The 9,165-nt window shown below is 40.0% G+C and overlaps 1 protein-coding gene across 1 annotated transcript in view; it reads left to right on the top strand.

The window, feature by feature from the left end:
- Window positions 1-9,165, top strand: part of LOC102855991 (taste receptor type 1 member 2-like) — a 59,795-nt gene that overhangs the window by 28,985 nt on the left and 21,645 nt on the right. The window lies entirely within an intron of this gene.

Genomic DNA, 9,165 nt, shown 5'->3' on the forward strand with positions numbered 1-9,165 from the left:
AGATAGATAGATAGATAGAGATAGATGATAGAGATAGATACACACACCCTGCTAACTCAGAGGTCTCACCTTTCTGTCATTTTGAATCAACTAGAGTCTCTGGTGGGGTAGGATAGGAAGATGGTTAATCTCCTTATGTGTGATTTACAACCCCTGAAAAACCTGCTAATGCCAGCTCTAAGTCACTTCTAACTCAATGGCAATGAGATATAGGTGTTGTTTTGTACCACTGAGTTGGAACTGACTCATACATAACCCTCCAACACATCTTCAGAGATTGTAAATTGCAGTGGACGAGATTGTCCACCTTTCTCCTGTTTATTTGAACCATATATATTTGGGTTGACAGTGAAACTCCTTACCACTAAGCCATCAAAGCTCTGATATATAAATAATTATATGTTGTTGTTGTTAGGTGTCATCTAGTGGAGTAAAACTCATAGTAACCATTAACAACAGGTCTGAACCGTGTCCAATCTGTGCCCTTCCTCATAATCTCTAACACACTTGAGCCCATTGCTGCAGTCACTGTGTCAATCCATCTCATTGAGAGTCTTCTTCTCTTTCATTGACCCTCCACCTTTCCAAGCTTGATGTCCTTTCCTAAGAATGGCTCCTCCTAAAAATGGTTAATAAAAAAAAGCATTGTGTTTTATTGACTGTTCAAAGATATTTAACTGTGTGGATCATAACAAATTATGGCTAACCTTGAGAAGAATGGGAATCCTAGAACATTTAGTTGTGCTCGTATGAAACCTATACCTAGACCAAGAAATTATTTTGTGAATAGAACAAGGGAACTGCATGATATCCTTCTCAAAGGCCTGTTGCTGTTCTTAAGTGCCATTGAGTCATCTATTACTTATAGCAACCCTATGTACAATAGCTCTGAACCTCTCCCTATCCTGAGCTGATCTTGTTGTCTCAGACACACCTACCTCCATTACCCAAGTCACTGTGTCAGTCCATCTCATCTGGTGTCTTCCTCTCCTGCTCAAAGGCATCATGAGATGCAAGAGTCTCACAAGTGGGCCAAATGGCAGCATCACGACAGATGAAGAGATTGAGGTTGTTAACAATTTTAGCTTGCTTGGTTCCACAACCAACACTCTTGACATCAGCAGTCAGGAAATGAAAAGACAAGTGACACTGGGAAAATCTGCTGTCAGGAATCTCTCCAGAGTGCTTAAGAGCAACAATGTCAGTTTAGAGATGAAGGTATGCCTGATCCAGGTCATGGTCTTTGCAATTATTTGCTATGTATGCATCAGAGAGCTGCATAATGAATAAGGACGATAAAAGAAGAATTAATGCCTTTGAGTTGTGGTGTTGAAGTAGAGTTTGAACAGATCATGTACATACCAAAAGAAAAAAACAAGTCTGTCCTGGAGAAGGTGAAAACAAGCTGCTCTTTGGAGTCAAGGATTTTGAAACTCCAATTCACATACTTTGGGCATGTTGCCAGGAGAGGCTAGTTGCCAGAGGAGAGCTTGGAAGAGTGGAAGGGACAATGCAGGAGAAGAAGACTGTCGATGAAATGGATTGACATTGTAACTAGGGTAATGGGGGTTAGATGTGTCAGAGACAATGAGTTTGGCTCACAACAGGGCAGAGTTCAGAGCTATTAAACATAGAGATGCTGTGAGTTGCCGGCAACTTGATGGTGTGTGACAACAACAATAATGACCTAGTGGTAAGGAGTTGCACAGTCAACCCCAAAACACATGGTTTGAATCCACCAGCTGCTCCCAAGAAAAAGATGGACTATCTCCTTTCATGCCATGTACTGCCTCTGAAAACTTTCTGGAGAGTTAGCCATGAGTGGGTTCTAATGCATGGGACATAACAACAACAGCAGTGGTAACAGCCTGTCCTTATGTATCATCCATTTGGTTATTCTATTATTGAAAGTACAGCATTATTTATAATTTGGTTGTCTATCTCTCATTTCATTTGGTAAAATACTGAAATCTGTGTCCACACCTAGAGGATAGACAAGGGCGAGTGGGTCTCTCTTAGGTCTCAGTGTCAGCTGTGTGGATGCAGCCTTGTGAACCTGGAAGAGATGCAGGTGGGGAACATTGGGACGTTTGTGGCTTTCTTTCTGCTTCAAGTGGGTGGCCTCAGAGCAGTCTTGCTAGATGAATTGGGGGTCTCTGGCCCAGAGTTTGCCAGCGTTTAGGCATACTGGAATGGTAAAATACATCTAGGTCGTATAGCCCTGGTGTGTCCACTTGCCGTACAGAGGTAACTTGTGGTTGCTGTGAAGCTGAACACGGTGACACTGATGTGTCAAATGCGATGACATTGGCCCATGATGGACAGTGTTTGGTGGTGCTCCCTGATTAAAACAAGCTTGGAAGCAGGAGCTATTTACAGCATCTACTTCTGTAAATAGCTTGCCTCCGGAAACCCTATGAAGCTGGAGAAAGGATGAAAGTCACGCACACAAGTGTTGAGGACTTTCATTCATAGGGTTGCTATGAGTCACCTACAACTCGATGGAACTTAACAACAACAACAATAACAATCTCTCATTTCTTTTTTTTTTTTTGGTTAACAAATAATCCTTTATTGAAATATTTTCATCTGTAGTTCCTTAGCTAGCTGGGCATTCCACAGCACCACTGTTGATGTCTTCTATGATGTCATGAGGGTGACGGCCATCAACATTGCAGCCCACAGATTGGGCAGTTCCCAGGATCTCTTTAATAGTTCCAGAGAGTTCTCTGTCTAAAGACCATTTTGCTTCATAAATTTTGGGACTTTGTAGGTAGGTGTATGTATGTGTAGAAGTGTTATATTGTCTTGACGGGTTGACTGTTTTATAATTATAAAATGTCCTTTGTGAGAAGTAGTATATTTGTCTTCAATCTCATTTTATCTGATATTAGTACAGACATACTAGCTTTCTTTAGTTACTGTTTGTATGGTATATCTTTAAAGATTATTTGCTTTGAGTGATGATATATAAATTATATTGGTTTTTCATTCAGCCATTCATTTATATTTTGTTTTATAACAAAAATAATTGAACATTGTATATGTTTTTGCATTCTTTTCTTTTTTTTCCTCTTTGTGTCTTTATAACTAAAATACATCTCCTATGGCAGCATATAACTGGATATTTTATAATAAATTCTGATGGTCTTTTAATTGGATTCATGATCTATTTATATTTAGTGTAGTTACTGATGAGGTAGAATTTTGCTATTTATTTTCTTGTGTCTTTTTCATTCTTCTGTTCTTTCATTATTACCTAATTTTATAAGTATTTTATTTATAAATATTTTCTAGCATACCCCTCTAATTCTTTGGGCATATTTTCAGGAGAGGCCAGTACTTGGATAAAGAAATCCTGAGTAAGGTAGAGGCTCAGTGAAAGAGAGGAAGACTCTTTAAGGGGTGGATTGACACAGTGACTAACACAATGGACTTGAGGGTGAAAGATATTGTGAGGCTGGTGCAGGAGAGAACCATCTGTTGTTCACAGGGTTGATATTAGTTGTGTTGGCTCAATGGCACCCAACAATAAACAACATTCTCATTCCCTTATCTATTATAATTTTAGGATAATTTTCTTAAGGACTACCCTCAGAATTAGAATTAACATTTTTAAATTATAAAAATCTATATGTCCTGTGTCCATACCTTTTCAACCTGTATACAGAACAGATTATCTGGGAGGCTGGGCTCTATGAGGAGAAATGTGGGGGTCAGGATTGGTGGAAGATCTATCAATAATCTGTGTTATGAAGATGACACAACCCTGCTTGCTGAAACTGAGGAGGACCTGAAGCACTTGCTGCAGAGGGTCAAGAACTGCAGCCTCCAATATGGATTGAGGCTCAATGTCAAGAAGACAAAGTTTCTCACCACTGGACCAATTGGCAGCATCAGGATGGATGGTGAAGAGATTGAGATTGTTCACAACTTTAGTTTGCTTGGCTCCACAGTCAACACTCTTGGTACCAGTAACCAGGAAACTAAAAGATGTATTGCGATGGGAAAGTCTGCTGTTAGGGATCTCTCCAGGGTACTGAAGAGTAATGGTGTCTCTCTGGAGACTAAGGTGCATCTGATACAGGCCATGGTCTTTGCTATCACATGTTATGTATCAGAGAGTTGGACAATGACTAAGAAGGATAGAAAGAGAATTGATGCCTTTGAGCTGTGCTGCTGGAAAAGAGTATTGAGGGTATCATGGACTGCTAGGAAAACAAATAGATTCATCCTGGAGAGGGTTAAACCGGGCGGCTCCTTGGAGGCAAGGATTCTGAGGCTCTGTCTAACATACTTTGGACATGTTGTAAGGAGGGACCGGTCCTTGGAGAGGGACATCATGCTTGGTAGGGTGGAGGGACAGCGCAAAAGGGGAAGGCCCCCTATGAGGTGGATTGATTCAGTGACTGGGGTAATCGGGTTGGGTGTATTGGAGACAGTGTGATTGGCACAGGATAGAGCAAGGTTTAGGGCTATTGTACATAGGGTCACTATGAGTCGCAAGCGACTTAATGGCACATAACAACAACAACAACAACAACAACTGTTTGAATGAATATCAGCTTAGTCTTAATAGTATACAAAAACTTTAGTCCTGCGTAACTCCATTTTCTTATTCTTTTTTGTACTGCCATTGGTATACAAATTACTATATAAATTCCAACTTATTGTATGATGTTGTTGTGTGCCATCGAGTTGGAACTGATCCATAGCTGACCCTTCTGTGGGTTTTCAGAGGCAGTTAATTGCACGGGAGGAGATTGCCCATCCTTGTCCCACAGAGCAGGTGGATTCAAACTATACGCCTTCAGCATTGCAGCACAGCTTCTTGCCACTTACTGCATGTGTTGTTGTTGTTGTTATGTGTTGTCAAGTTGCTTATGACTCCTAGTGACTCTATGTACAACAGCTCTGCATCCTACTCTATCTTGAGCCAATTTCATTGTCTCCAACACACCTACCCCTATTACCCCAGTAACTGAGTCAATCCATCTCATGTGGGGTCATCTTCTCCTGCACTGTCCCTCCACCCATCCAAACATGATGTCCTTCTTCAAGGACTGGTCCTTCCTTGCAACATGCCCAAAGTTTGTGAGATGGAGCTTCAAAATCCTTGCCTCCAAGGAGAAACTTGGTTTCACCTTCTCCAGAATAGACCCGTTTATTCTCTTCACAGTCTATATGTTCAATACTCTTCTCCAACACTACAACCCAAAGGCATCAATTCTTTTTCTGTCATCCTTATTTATTGTCCAGCTCTCTGATGCATAGCAGATAATTGCAAAGACCATGGCCTGGATCATGTACACCTCTTAATGTTTAGGGTAGGCTTAAAATAACAAATTTCCTCTTTCTCTGGAATATCTTAATCTCCCTACATTTTGAAAGGACAGTTTTGCTGGGTATAGAATTCTTCGTTGCTTGTCTTTTTCCTTTAATACTTTGAATGTATCATCCAGTGATTCTGGTCTCTATGGCTTCTTATGAGGAATCAGTTATTAATCTTATTGATGCTCAGTTGTATGAGACATGTTACTACTCCAGTCTCATTACTTTCAAGGTTATCCTTTTATTTTGTCTTTGGTTTCTGAAAGTTTGATTGTGATGTATCTAAGTGCAAATATTTTTTAGCTTATCTTACTTGGATTTTTTGTTTTAGCTTCTTGAGTGTATAGAATACTCCCCGCCCCATTACATTGGAATGTTTTCAGTCATATTAGTTTAATTATCCTTTATGTTTCTATCCCCTCCTCTCTTCTGAGACTGTCTTTATCCTTATGTTTGTTATGTTCGATGGTGTCCAACAGGTCTAAGAATGTATTCCTTTTTCCTTATTATTTTATCATTTATTTCTCCAAGTGAATTGTCTTAAGTGATCTCTCTTCTGGATTACTGTTTTCTCTTTCTTTTATTTGCTCTCTTGATCTCTCCTAGAATTTTAAATTTAAATTAATATATTTTTCAACTCCAGAACTTCCGTCTGTTTTACCTTTTTAATTTTAATCTCTTTATTGGTACTATCTCTTTGGTGGGACATCATTTGCATACTTTCTCTAGTTCTTTGAACATATTTTAAATAGCTTACATAAAGTCTTTGTTTAGTAAATTTCACATCTGGACTTCCTCAAGGATAATTTTTGTTGTTTGTTTTTCTTCCTACATACAGACCTTATTTTCTTGTTTCTTTGTATGTCTCATAGTTTTTGATTAAAAACTGGACGTTTAAAATGATGTATTGTGACAAACCTAGAAATCAGATTCTTACTTCTCTCTAGGGTTTCTTATTGTTGCTTGTTTTTTACCATGAATGTAGAATATTTCCTTTTAAAGAAACCACAGAGCTAGAGAAGAAGAATAGGACTAGAGCAATATAAAAAGACCTTGAAACTCAATTTCAACAATTCTTCTTAAATCAACGTTTCCCAGATTGCCATTGTTCTTTGGCTAAATTTCAGAGTTCTAGATTCTGGTATTTTTTTGCCTGTCTGCTCATTGATTTTGCCTCAGAGGTCTTTATTCTGCCCTTTCACTGGTGTTATTTTCCAAGATGCTGAATATGTACCATAGTTTCCCCACATAAATATGAACAGGGGTTTGTGTGTGTGTGTGGTTTTTTTTTTTTTTTTACTTTTCACTGATTTGTTGTTGTTGTTAGGTGTTATCAAATTGGGTATGACTCTTAGCATCTTATGAACAACAGACCTGACTCCAGTCCCATCCTCATTATCCCTGATACATTAGAGCCCATTGCTACAGTCATTGTGCCAATCACCTCACTGGGGGGCTTCCTATCTTTCACTGGCCCTCCACCTTTCCAAGCATGATACCCCTTTCCAAGGAATATCATCTCCTAGCAACATGTCCAAAATATGAGAGGCGAAGCTTTGTCATCCTTGCCTCCACCTTCTCCAAGACATACATGTTTGTTCTTTTGACAATCCGTGGGATATTTAGTACTCTTCCATAACATACTAAGTCAAAGACCTCAATTAGTCTTTGATCCTCTGTTGTTGTGTCATCTGAATAACACAGTTGTTGATGAGTCTTCCTCCAAACATTTTGTCACATTCATCTGCATTGAGTCAAAATACTGAGAAACTCCATGGAAAAAATATTGAATGATCCAGGAAGTATCAAAAGAAGATGGGGAAATAATAAACAAAATCACTGTACTGAAAAGAATTGGTTTACATGGAAAAATTTCAAGAAGCACAATATGAACAAGAGCCAAAAGTTACAAGGGAAGAATTTCAAGCTGTGGTGAAGACACTGGCAAAAAATAAGGCCTTAAGAATAGATGGGGTACTATCTGACATGTTTCAACTAATGGATGCAACCCTGGATCTACTCACCAGTCTGTGCCAGGAAATTTGAAGGACAGATGCCTGGCCAACATACCTATCAAACACAATGTGGAAATTATTGAACAGTATGTATTCTGTCTCCACACCTTTTCAATCTCTATGCAGAACATATCATCTGGGAGGCTGGGCTGTATGAGGAGGAATGTGGCATCAGGATTGGAGGAAGATTCATAAGCAACCTGCATTATGCTGATGACACAACCCCGCTTGCTGAAAACTGACAGGACCTGAAGTGCTTGCTGCAGAAGGCCAAGGACTGCAGCCTTCAATATGGATTGAAGCTCAACATCAAGAAAACAAAGACTCTCACCACTGGGCCAATTGGCAGCATTATTATGAATGGTGAAGAGATTGAGATTGTTAACAGTTTTAGTTTGCTTGGCCCCATAATCTACCAGCAGCCAGAAAATTAAGAGATGAATTGCTTTGGGAAAGTTAGCTGTCAAGGACCTCTTCAGAGTACTAAAGAGCAACGACATCAGCCTGGAGACTAAGGTGCACCTGACCCAGGCTATAATCTTCTTAGTCAATTGCTTGTTATGTATCAGAGAGCTAGACAATGACTAAGGATGATAGAGAACTGATGCCTTTGAGCTGTGATGCTGGAGAGGAGTGTTGAATATACCATGGACTGCTAAGAAAATGAACAAGTTCATCCTGGAGAAGGTGCAACCAGGCTGCTCCTTAGTGGCAAGGATTCTGAAGCTTTATCTGACATACTTTGGACATTTTACAAGAAGGGACCAGTTCTTGGAGAGGGATATCCTGCTTGAGAGGGTGGAGGGACAGCACAGGAGAAAAAGATCCTCATTGAGATGGATTTATTCAGTCACTGGGGCGGTGGGACTAGTTGAGTCAAAGACAGTAAGATTGGCACAGGATAGAGTAGGGCTTAGGGCTCTTGCACATAGGGTCACTATAAGTCATAAGTGACTTGGTGGTGCATACAAACAACATCATTAATGTCACATGCAAGCAAAATATTGCTGTTATCGTCATGTGCTGTCAAGTCACCTGCGACTCATAGCGACCCTATGCACAATAGTTCTGCACTCTGTCCTATTCTCAGCCAATCTCGCTGTCTCCAACACACCTGCCCCTATTACTCCAGTAACCGTGTCAATCCTTCTCATCCAGAGTCTTCCTCTCCTGTGTTGTCCCTCATACTTCCAAGCATGTAGTCTTGTCCAAGGACTAGTCCCTCCGGGCAATATGCCGAAAATGTGTGAGATGGAGCCACAAAATCCTTCCCTCCAGAGAGCAACTTGGTTTCATCCTCCCCAGGACAGATCTATTTGTTTTCTTGGCAGTGCATAATATGTTCAGTACTTTTCTCCAGCACCACACAATTCAAAGACATCAATTTTTCTTCTGTCATCCTTATTCATTATCCAGCACTCTGATGCCTAGCAAGTAATTGTAAAGACTATGGCCTGTACCAAGTGCACCTTAGCCTGTAGACTGATATTGTTGCTCTTCAGCACTCTGGAAAGGTCCATGACAGCAGATTTTCCTAATGCAATTTGGCTTTTGATTTCCTGGCTGTTGGTACCAAGAATGTTCAGTGTGGGCCTGAACAAGGTGAAATTGTTAACAATATCTATCTTTTCTTCATCTATCATGGTGTTGTCAAATGGCCCAGGGGTGAGAATCTCTGTTTTCTTTTTATTGTTATTTGTATGTGTGTGTGTGTGTGTGTGTGTGTGTGTGTGTGTGTGTGAAATTGTTAGCAATATCCGTCTTTTCTTCATCTATCATGGTGTTGTCAAATGGCCCGTGTGTGTGTGTGTGTGTGTGT

Source organism: Elephantulus edwardii, unplaced genomic scaffold (genome assembly GCF_000299155.1).
Source record: "Elephantulus edwardii isolate Elephantulus edwardi_28Jun2011 unplaced genomic scaffold, EleEdw1.0 scaffold00028, whole genome shotgun sequence".
In the NCBI taxonomy this organism is placed as follows: Eukaryota; Metazoa; Chordata; class Mammalia; order Macroscelidea; family Macroscelididae; genus Elephantulus; species Elephantulus edwardii.